Source organism: Salvelinus namaycush, chromosome 38 (genome assembly GCF_016432855.1).
Source record: "Salvelinus namaycush isolate Seneca chromosome 38, SaNama_1.0, whole genome shotgun sequence".
In the NCBI taxonomy this organism is placed as follows: Eukaryota; Metazoa; Chordata; class Actinopteri; order Salmoniformes; family Salmonidae; genus Salvelinus; species Salvelinus namaycush.
In genome coordinates, this window is record NC_052344.1 from 18,772,373 (window position 1) to 18,784,184 (window position 11,812).

Below are 11,812 nucleotides of genomic sequence, written 5' to 3' on the forward strand. Positions count from 1 at the left end.
TATGCTTGCAGTTTTTTAAAGGTCTAATTTACACACATTTAGTATGCCAAGACTAAGATGTGCCAGTCACATCTTGACGAATGCCTGTTATGACACAAAAACAAGACTAAGCTAACAGTACAACCATTTATCTGCTCAAAAAACATCAAACCACAAGCAGTATCACTAATATCCACCACCTGATCAACTGGAGGGAAGAAGGGAGGATATTCAGCGCTAACTAAAACATGAGTCACTGTGCTGCCATTTTCTTTTTTTAATAATCCCCTTGTAGCTCTGATATTCTCATGGTTGTGTTGCTGTGACGTCGTTATAAAAATACCCTTTTCTCGTTGGTGCAGCAGAGAAAGCAGATGTTCCCACAGCGAGGGACTGGGGGGCTGGAGGCCTGGAGGGATCCTCTGACCAGGGAGCAGGTCCCTGTCTGGCTGTGTCCCTGTGCTAATGCTGACATGTGTAACAGATGTGATCGTACTACGGAACTCTTGTGTTGTGCTTTTAAAGAAAAGACTGTCCAGCCAGGGATCCCCGTTGATTGGTGTTTATTGATAGACACAAGGAAGCACATTAGATATGACGGACAGTAGGTTGACGGCTGTAGATTCGTTATTGGTCATTTGCATGTCAATATCAGACTGGGTATTTTGTAATCAAACGTCATAACAATGACAAAAATAGTACAGAATACAATAAATGTAAGTACCTGGCAATAGACAAGGAAGCACATTAGATGTGCAGGACCAACAGTATGTTGATGGCTGTAGATTTGTGATTTGTCTGTTAGCATGAAAATAACTGAATAAGCAGGGAGCTAATGCGACCACTACAATTAGAGAATGCTAGCTAACTCGCTCTTACAGCGATAACATACAAAAGCAAATCCCAGGAAGCCCGCAATATCTAACACACACGCACGCACGCAAGCACACACACAGTGTACAAAACATTAGGAACACCTTCCTAATATTGAGTTGCACCCCCTTTTGCACTCAGAACAGCCTCAATTCCTCGGGGCATGGACTCTACAAGGTGTCGAAAGCGTTCCACAGGGATGCTGACCAATGTTGATTCCAATGCTTCCCACAGTTGGATCAAGTTGGCTTGATCTCCTTTGGGTGGTGGACCATTCTTGATAAACACAGGAAACTGTTGAGCTTGAAAAATCCAGCAGCGTTGCAGTTCTTGACACACTCGAAACGGTACGCCTGGCACCTACCACCATAGCCTGTTCAAAGGTGCTTAAATATTTTGTCTTGCCCATTCACCCTCTGAATGGCACACATACACAATCCATGTCTCAATTGTTTCAAGGCTTAAATATCAAATCAAATTTTATTTGTCACATGCGCCGAATACAACCTTACAGTGAAATGCTTACTTACAAGCCCTTAACCAATAATGCAGTTAAGAAAAATAATGTTAAGTAAAAAATAGATAAGTAAAAAAAAAATAAATAATAATAATTAAAGAGCAGCAGTAAAATAACAGTAGCGAGGCTATATACAGGGGGTACCGGTACAGAGTCAATGTGCAGGGGCACAGGTTAGTCGAGATAATTGTATATGTAGGTAGAGATAAAGTGACTGTGCATAGGTAATAACCAGAGAGTAGCAGCAGCGTAAAAGAGGGGGGGGGGGGGGGTCAATACAAATAGTCTGGGTAGCCATTTGATTAGCTGTTCAGGAGCCTTATGGCTTGGGGGTAGAAACTGTTTAGAAGCCTCTTGCATGCTTGCCGTGCTGTAGCAGAGAGAACAGTCTATGACTAGGGTGGCTGGAGTCTGACAAATTTTAGGGCCTTCTTCTGACAACGCCTGGTATAGAGGTCCTGGATGGACCTCCATTGATGCAGCCAGTCAGGATGCTCTATATGGTGCAGCTGTAGAACCTTTAGAGGATCTGAGGACCCATGCCAAATCTTTTCAGTCTCCTGAGGGGGAATAGGCTTTGTCGTGCCCTCTTCACGACTGTCTTGGTGTGTTTGGGCCATGGAACTTTAAGCTCTCAACCTGCTCCACTAACGCCCCGTCGATGAGAATGGGGGCGTGCTCGGTCCTCCTTTTCCTGTAGTCGTCAATCATCTCCTTTGTCTTGATCACGTTGAGGGAGAGGTTGTTAACCTGGCACCACACGGGACTTCCTCTGACACCGCCATTTATTTTATATCATTCTTTAACTGGTCTCCTCACCTTCATCTACACTGATTGAAGTGGATTTAACAAGTTACATCAATAAGGGATCATAGACTGACCAGTTGAATCCAAGTGAAAGCTATGTCATGGAAAGAGCAGGTGTTCCTAATGTTTTGTACACTTATTAGGTACACCCCCCTGTTCACGAAAATGGTTCGCTCCTACAGACAGTGAGTCACGTGGCTGTGGCTTGCTATATAACGCAGGCAGACCGGCATCGAGGCATTCAGTTACTGTTCCATTTAATGTTAGAACGGGCAAATCGAGTGACCTAAGTGACTTTGAGCGTGGTATGATCGTCGGTACCAGGCGCGCTGGTTCCAGTATCTCAGAAATGGCCGGCCTCCTGGGCTTTTCACACACAAAAGTATCTAGGGTTTACAGAGAGTTGTGACACAAACAAAAAACATCCAGTCAGCGACAGTCCTGTGTGAGAAAACAGCTCATTGATGAGATGGTCGAAGGAGAATGGCAAGAATGGTGCAAGCTAACATGCGGGCCACAAACAGACAAAATAACGGTGCAGTACAACAGTGGTGTGCAGAACGGCATCTTGGAAGGCACCACTCGTCGAACCTTGTTATGGATGGGCTGTTGCAGCAGAAGACCACACGGTCACTACTATCAGCTAAAAACAACAAGAAGCTGCTCCAGTGGGCACGCGATCACCAACACTGGACAATTGAAGAGTGGAAAAACATTGCCTGGTCTGACGAGTCCCGGTTCCTGTTGGGTCATGCTGATGGCAGAGTCAGGATTTTCCATAAGCAGCATGAGTCCATGGACTTATAATGGTGCTGTCTTACGGGTTCCTGATCAATTGTTCTATTTTGTTTCAGACATTGTTTCATATGACCGAAAAGAGCTTCTGGACAACAAAACAGCGATTTGGATGAGGATTATTTCAACAAATCAGAGGCGAAGGACATAATGCTCATCCCAGACCAGGCCCAAATCCCTGTGGAGTCGGCGCTATAGGGGTCGGCGTGCGGGATATCTAACGAGACTGCGAGGGCGAGTAGATAAGTTGCCATTACCCTCCGTTCTATTGGCGAACGTGCAATCACTGGAAAATAAACTGGATGAGCTCCATTCGAGCCTATCCTATCAATGTGATCTGAAGAACTGTAATATCCTATGTTTCACCTAGTCGTAGCTGAACAAGGAAATGGAAAATACAAATCGAACTGTTTTTTCTGTACAAACTACAAGCTCTAGATCACCTCTACTCTACACACAGAGATGCATACAAAGCTCTAGATCACCTCTACTCTACACACAGAGATGTATACAAAGCTCTAGATCACCTCTACGCTACACACAGAGATGTATACAAAGCTCTAGATCACCTCTACTCTACACACAGAGATGTATACAAAGCTCTAGATCACCTCTACTCTACACACAGAGATGTATACAAAGCTCTAGATCACCTCTACGCTACACACAGAGATGTATACAAAGCTCTAGATCACCTCTACTCTACACACAGAGATGCATACAAAGCTCTAGATCACCTCTACTCTACACACAGAGATGTATACAAAGCTCTAGATCACCTCTACTCTACACACAGAGATGTATACAAAGCTCTAGATCACCTCTACTCTACACACAGAGATGTATACAAAGCTCTAGATCACCTCTACTCTACACACAGAGATGTATACAAAGCTCTAGATCACCTCTACTCTACACACAGAGATGCATTCAAAGCTCTAGATCACCTCTACGCTACACACAGAGATGCATACAAAGCTCTAGATCACCTCTACTCTACACACAGAGATGCATTCAAAGCACACACAGAGATGCATACCTCCATTTGGCAAATCTGACCATAACTCCATCCTCTCCATCCTCAGTACCAATGATTCGCTCAATATGGAAAGTGGTCCAATGAAGTGGACTCTAAGCTCCAGGACTGTTTGGCTAGCACAGATTGGAATATGTTCCGGGAGTCATCCGACTGCATTGAGGAGTTTACCATATCAGTCACCGGCTTCATTAATAACACACACACGCACATATATATGGAAATGTACATAGTGAACTCATACACATTGTAATTACGTAAATAGAATGCACTATTTCAGAACGTGACCTATCGCTTGCAATTCAATATCAGACTGGGAAGAATGTACATTTTGCGATCTCCTTCTATCTGCAAGCATGACCAACAGCATAACACCTTACTGATATGTAAATTCAACCAACCATTAGGAATACATAAAGATTGAATAGATATTTTTTCAGTGGCAAGTGGAAACATAACCAACCCTGTTACACATGCTCCCACCCCCCCAATCAGAGAGGAACCAGTGAGGCAGGCTGCCTCTGTTAATCCCCAATACCAGCCCAGCCCCGGGTGCTCTGCTGAATCACTGCTACCAACAAACAGCCTTAGGACTAGAGCCATTCATATTACACAGATTTATCTCTGACTGCGAAGGACTACAAGCTCAAAACAACGCTACTAGCAGAGGTCTCTATGACCAAGTCATTACCTTGGCACCCAGAACCAAATCAGCTTCAATGTTAAGGCTGTCACAAGAGACTATTTTCTCACTGTTATCCATGTCCACAGTGCTGATGGAATAACAACAGGTACTGCAGTACACAGGATTCAGAATAACATTGCCGATGTCAATTATGGAAGAGAAATGGACCTCGGCTAAGGAAACGTCTAAAGAGATCAGTCAATTTAAAAAGCTATTGTCCTGTGCTGCTGCTACTGTTTGTTCTATGACTGAGGCTCCTGCATCATTCGGGATTTAAACAGATGTATCAGCTGTCATGTCACAAAAACAGCCAAGTCCATTCATCTCATCTGGACTGTCTCTCAGTAACTGTTTCATCTGAGCAATGGGACGTCCTTGGCATATCCTAGGTTTAAACACAACGCGTGGGCTCAAAAGTGTCGGCACACAGAGAGAAGGCACTCTGCGGAGCTACATTATATCAAAGCCAGGTACAGAACGTCCCCCGAGCACCCTACAGATAACCCAAAGCATAGTCATCTGTGCAAAACTGCAGTTTGCCGTTGCAGCATGCTTTGGGAGGCCAGTAGCAACTTTCCTTTGGAGTCAGTGCACAGGCCACATCCTGTCACAGCTCTAACTCACCACATTATTTGTTCCTCTGCAGAGAACAAACGGCATATGGTGTAAATGTTGAACACAGGAAACAGCAATGGTACTCTCTATTGTACTTTGGTACTTTGAGGCTTTTGACACCTCTGGACCTCCGCCAAGCTATTTTCTTGCTTGATTACTTGAAAACTGCTGTGAATAAAACAGAAAACAGTGTATCACTTGTGATTCTGTTAGTCATATGGTTAAAAATACATTAAACTAGAGGCAGTGAGGCCTCTTTTGCCTCCCACACTAAAGTCTAGCCCCGTCTGAAGTCTCTCGCCATCTTTGGAAGAGTGTTGCAGGGTAACAGAGCACCTCCCCGCAGACCTTGAGTATGGTGTCCATTTTATGACACCCTCACACCTAAACAAATAGACACCGTAGCGGAGACAGTTCTCACTTACTGGAAGGAGAGCTCTGCAGAGCCTAGCAGGAGACATAGTCAGACCCAGTGGATGAAAAGCTGATACAACACTCCCACTCACAGAACCATCACACACTGAATCTCTCTCTGAGTCGTCATCACTACACATGGGCTCTATCTCAGGTTACATAGGCGTTCCACTGATGAAAGATGGTCAATGTGTGACTGTGTCCAACCGGTCACGAATGGAAGAGCCTTCATTGCTTTTAAGCATCGCAGGCTGAATGGTGTAACTATGGCAATTGAAAGAAAAGTGTTGTTTCAAATCATGCACTAGATCATGATATGACAATAAATATTGGACAAGAAAGCACAATTGTAGTCAAAGAGAAATTGCTCTTTGGGTTTCTATTCCTCTCCATCTACATCCCTCCCTCAATCTCTCACTGCTGTGGTGAAGTGATGATTCTGTCTGGCACATAGAGTGTTCTCCTGTGGGTACCGGAAGGGTGGTCACGAACAGCCTCCAGCCTACTGCTGCCTGAGACCAGGGAGAGCTGCTGGGGGGGATATTAATCAGGGAACACACACACACACACACACACACACACACACACACACACACACACACACACACACACACACACACACACACACACACGGTGGAAAATCCCACAGGGAGAGTTCCCCCTCCCACAGACAGCAACATGACTCCTTCCTGTCTGTAATGAAACATGCAGTGCCCTCTACACACTGACTAGCAGACCCACAGGAACATTGTGGTTAATAAAAAAACATTACACTAACATTCACATCAATGTGCGTGCCGCGCTTGGTGGACACACTGAGTTTGAAATCCTCGCCGCTGTGATAAAACTCGCCACTTATTAAAATGTCATTGTGTCATTCAGCCCGCGTTAGACCCCCGAGGGGGATCGTGAGTTTATGGAATGGTGAAGTATGCCATTGGATGCCATTCAGCTGTGTCAAATGTCGTGGCGGGGGGCGCGGGGGAGACAGAGGCTAGCGGCCGGTGGGCTGTCTGTCAGGATCAGAACCCGTCACGGTGTCACTGGAATCAAGCCTGAGCGCGCGCGCGCACACACACAAACACACACACACAAACACGAGCATCAAGCCTAAGCATAAACAAGGGTACCACGCCAGTTTGGAACAGACTGTAGCCACCACAGAGACTCAGCAAAAGCACAGTACAGATGAGTTGTCTCATGGACTAGGGACTTTGTTATGGCTTATCTTTCTAACAGCTCTCATGTAGTCACAAGGACCAGGACTGATTACATTACACTACCATGTCTATTCAGGTTGAGACAATGCATGAAGCGTACGTAAACAACTACCAACATTACTTCAATATTCAACCTGTATGAATCCTATTCAGCCTGTATGAATGCAACCTTGTAGCGCTATTATGTAAAAATCAATAAGGCTTTGTAGTGCAACAGACCCAGATAGTGCATGGAGGCTCTCACATAGAGGGGCTACTGAGCATCGATACCTACATACTTTACTGTTCTATTTAATTATGTGCTACAGAGGTCAGGGGAGCATGTGGGCTTGTAACACACAGAATGGCACATAAACACTGTGATATATAAAAGAAACGGGGGCGGTAGGCCTATAGAGGTATACAGTGTTTGATAAAGAGGAGACCTTGAAGGGACAATGATGGCTGAACTTAAACTTGAATCATGGCAAGGCGACTGGAAACATGACCGAATACAAACAGTGTAGGTATTCCCTCCGGGAGGCAATCAAACAAGCTAAGCGTCAGTATAGAGACAAAGTAGAGTCGCAATTCACCGGCTCAAGCACGAGACGTATGTGGCAGGGCCTACAGACAATCACGGATTACAACAAGAAAACCAGCCCCGTCGCGGACATCGACATCTTGCTCCCAGACACGCTCATAGGACAATACAATGCCACCGACACGGCACGCTACCAAAGCCTGTGGGCTCTCCTTCTCTGTGGCTGACGTGAGTAAAACATTTAAACGTGTTAAATGTTTCACCACCTGGTACAGCAACTGCACCACCCTCAACCGCAAGGCTCTCCAGAGGGTAGTGCAGTCTGCACAACGCACGACCTGGGGCAAACTACCTTCCCTCCAGGACACCTACAGCACCCGATGTCACGGGAAGGCCAAAAAGATCATCAAGGACAATAACCACCCGAGCCACTGCCTGTTCACCCCGCTATCATCCAGAAGGCGAGGTCAGTACAGGTGCATCAAAGCTGGGACCGAGAGACTGAAAAACAGCTTCTATCTCAAGGCGATCAGACTGTTAAACAGCCATCACTAACATACTGTAGAGAGGCTGCTGCCAACATACAGACTCAAATCACTGGCCACTTTAATAAATGGATTTAATAAAGGTATCACTAGTCACTTTAAATAATGCCACTTTAATAATGTTTACATATCCTACATTGCTCATCTCATATGTCTATACTGTATTTTATACCATCTATTGCATCTTGCCTGTGCCGCATGGCCATTGCACATCCATATATTTATATGTACATATTCTTATTCCATCCCCTTACATTGTGTGTATAAGGAAGTCGTTGTGAATTTGTTAGATTTTACTGCTCTGTCGGAACTAGAAGCACAAGCATTTCGCTACACTCGCATTAACATCTGCTAACCATGTGTATGTGACCAATACAATTTGATTTGAACATGAATCAGTCTCAGTCCTAGTGATCAGGGGAAGGAGGGGAGGGAAGGGGGGGAGCTTCTTTAGTGTCACACAAGTGCTATCTGACACGCATTATTATTAACCGTCTGAGGAGACTGCCATGACAACCGAGTGACCTGATGGCAAAGGTGAAGGATTTGAGGGGGATACTCCCTTACAGAAAAAACACATGATCTGACATGTGAAAAATCCCACGATTTCACATGTGAAATCATGTGTTTTTGGAACATTTCATGTGATCACGTTTGTGTAGTTTGATGTTATGACATGTTGCTTTACATATTATCACATTAACTTCACATAAGATCACGTGAAGTTCATGTGGTTTTTCCGTAAAGGCTGTTTGTACGAGGGGCTGCTGGCAGTTTTCAGAGTAGGACAATTTTCTTTTCAGTCATAGAGAAGATGCTATTTCCTACAGTACTTATTATTAGCCATCTCTTTGAGCTTAGATAGACTCAAAGGGAAAGTTTTCCAAACCCTTTTATGTTGGATAAAGCTCTTCAACTCCATATCAGATTTTTTCCCCTTCAGCTTTAACTTCAATTATAACTGGATTATTATAATTTGTAATGATATTAAATGTACCCCTTTCTTCTAAGGTAATTATAGCTGTTGATAATTTGCCCAAAATTATATTATGTAGTGTAAATCAAATGACATGCTGCAAAGCAACTTTAATAACAGCAGACAAAAAAATTATCCTTCATTTAAAATGATCCAAATGCATCCATTATAGTGTGTTTAGACACGTGATGTTGTCAGTTGTCATAGACCCCGGGCCCTGATCATAGCCTCACCATTCTGCTTCATCAGAACAGTTGTTCAACCTTCCTATGATTACACTAACCCGGTAGCCATGCTCTGTGGAAGCACATTAAATGATAACATTCTCCATCTGAGAAAAAAAGTCCTCCATCCATTACACATAGTCAAAAAAGTGTTGTTTTTCTCATGCCACAGTAATGGGAGCAACAATTCAACTTAAAAACATAATCACAAAACTTGTTGAACAGACTAGCAAAACCCATTAATACAATGATTAACAGAGAGGAAAGAGGACATGGAACACAGACATCATTCTACTGTTCCCATCGCCGATTCATTCAATTCCTTAATGAACGGACGTGACGAGGTGTAACTTCTAACCTGTTGACATCTGTTTACTGAAACTAAACATATGTCAACACTGACTATCAATAGAACTGTAAAAACTACAGGAGGGTGGAGGCAAGAATAGCTCCAATTGCTTAAATATACACACACACACACTGCTGGCGGGGAGATTACCCATGGGTGGTCAGTTCCCATGGTCATCCATCTGCTGCTTCTGTATTAGATAGTGTAACATCCAGCCTGACTGCATTGGGGAAATATTGGGGCAAAGGTCAAATTCACACAGGATCCATACTACTCCTCCATGTTGCATTTATTATACCAGGCCAGGGGTGTCCTATGTGGGAAATAATTTAATAAATACGGCACCGATTGCTGGTCTTGACATTACTCTATTTGCTGGGGCTTGACACACATCTACAGTTCAAGTCGGAAGTTTACATACACTAAATACATTTAAATACGCTAAATACATTTTACATACGCTAAATACATTTAAATTCAGTTTTTCACAATTCCTGACATTTAATCCAAGTAAGAATTCCCTGTTTTAGGTCAGTTAGGATCACCACTTTATTTTAAGAATGTGAAATGTCAGAATAATAGTAGAGAGAATGATTTCTTTCAGCTTTTATTTCTTTCATCACATTCCCAGTGGGTCAGAAGTTTACATACACTCAATTAGTATTTGGTAGCATTGCCTATAAATTGTTTAACTTGGGTCAAACGTTTTGGGTAGCCTTCCACAAGCTTCCCACAATAAATTGGGTGAATTTTGGCCCATTCCTCCTGACAGAGCTGGTGTAACTGAGTCAGGTTTGTAGGCCTCCTTGCTCGCACATGCTTTTTCAGTTCTGCCCACAAATTGTCTATAGGATTGAGGTCAGGGCTTTGTGTTGGCCACTCCAATACCTTCAATTTGTTGTCCTGAAGCCATTTTGCCACAACTTTGGAAGTATGCTTGGGGTCATTGTACAGTTGGAAGACCCATTTGCTGCCAAGCTTTAACTTCCTGACTGATGTCTTGAGACGTTGCTTCAATATATCCACATAATTGTCCTTCCTCATGAAGCCATCTATTTTGTGAAGTGCACCAGTCCCTCCTGCAGCAAAGCACCCCCACAACATGATCTGCCACACCCGTGCTTCACAGTTGGGATGGTGTTCTTCGGCTTGCAAGCACCCCCCCCCCTTTCCTCCAAACATAACGGTGGTCAGTATGGCCAAACAGTTCTATTTTTGTTTCATTAGACCAGAGGGAATTTCTCCAAAATGTACAATCTTTGTCTCCATGTGCAAACCGTAGTTTGGCTTTTTTATGGCAGTTTTGGAATAATGGCTTCTTCCTTGCTGAGCGGCCGTTCAGGTTTTGTCGATATAGGACTCGTTTTACTATGGATATAGATACTTTTGTACCTGTTTCCTCCAGCATATTCACAAGGTCCTTTGCTGTTGTTCTGGGATTGATTTGCACTTTTCGCACCAAAGTACGTTTATCTCTAGGAGCCAGAACGCGTCTCCATCCTGAGCTGTATGATGGCTGCGTGGTCCCATAGTGTTTATACTTGTGTACTATTGTTTGTACAGATGAACATGGTACCTTCAGGCGTTTGGAAATTACTCCCAAGGATGAACCAGACATGTGGAGGTCTACAATTTTTTCGCTGAAATCTTGGCTGATTTCTTTTGATTTTCCCATGATGTCAAGCAAAGAGGCACTGAGTTTGAAGGTAGGCCTTGAAGTACACCTCCAATTGACTCAAATTATGTCAATTAGCCTATCAGAAGCTTCTAAAGCCATGACATAATTTTCTGGAATTTTCCAAGCTGTTTAAAGGCACAGTCAACTTAGTGTATGTAAACTTCTGACCCACTGGAATTGTGATACAGTGAATTATAAGTGAAATAATCTGTCTGTAAACAATTGTTGGAAAAATGACTTGTGTCATGCACAAAGTAGATGTTCTAACCGACTTGCCAAAACTATAGTTTGTTTACAAGAAATGTGTGGAGTGGTTGAAAAACGAGTTTTAATGCCTCCAACCTAAGTGTATGTAAACTTCCGACTTCAACTGTATATAAAGTAGAGAGAAATACACTTAAGAACATAACATTAGAAGATTTTATATACTGAATAATAAGGAAGCAAGTACTGGGACTGCAGTCAGAGGCCTTAGTCGGCAGACGGAGTCAAAAGTCGAGACCCAAGTGGAACCCAGTTATAGAATGCAGTGTTTTTCTGTCCCTTCAGTGTTGACGCACAGAGACACAGGTCCTG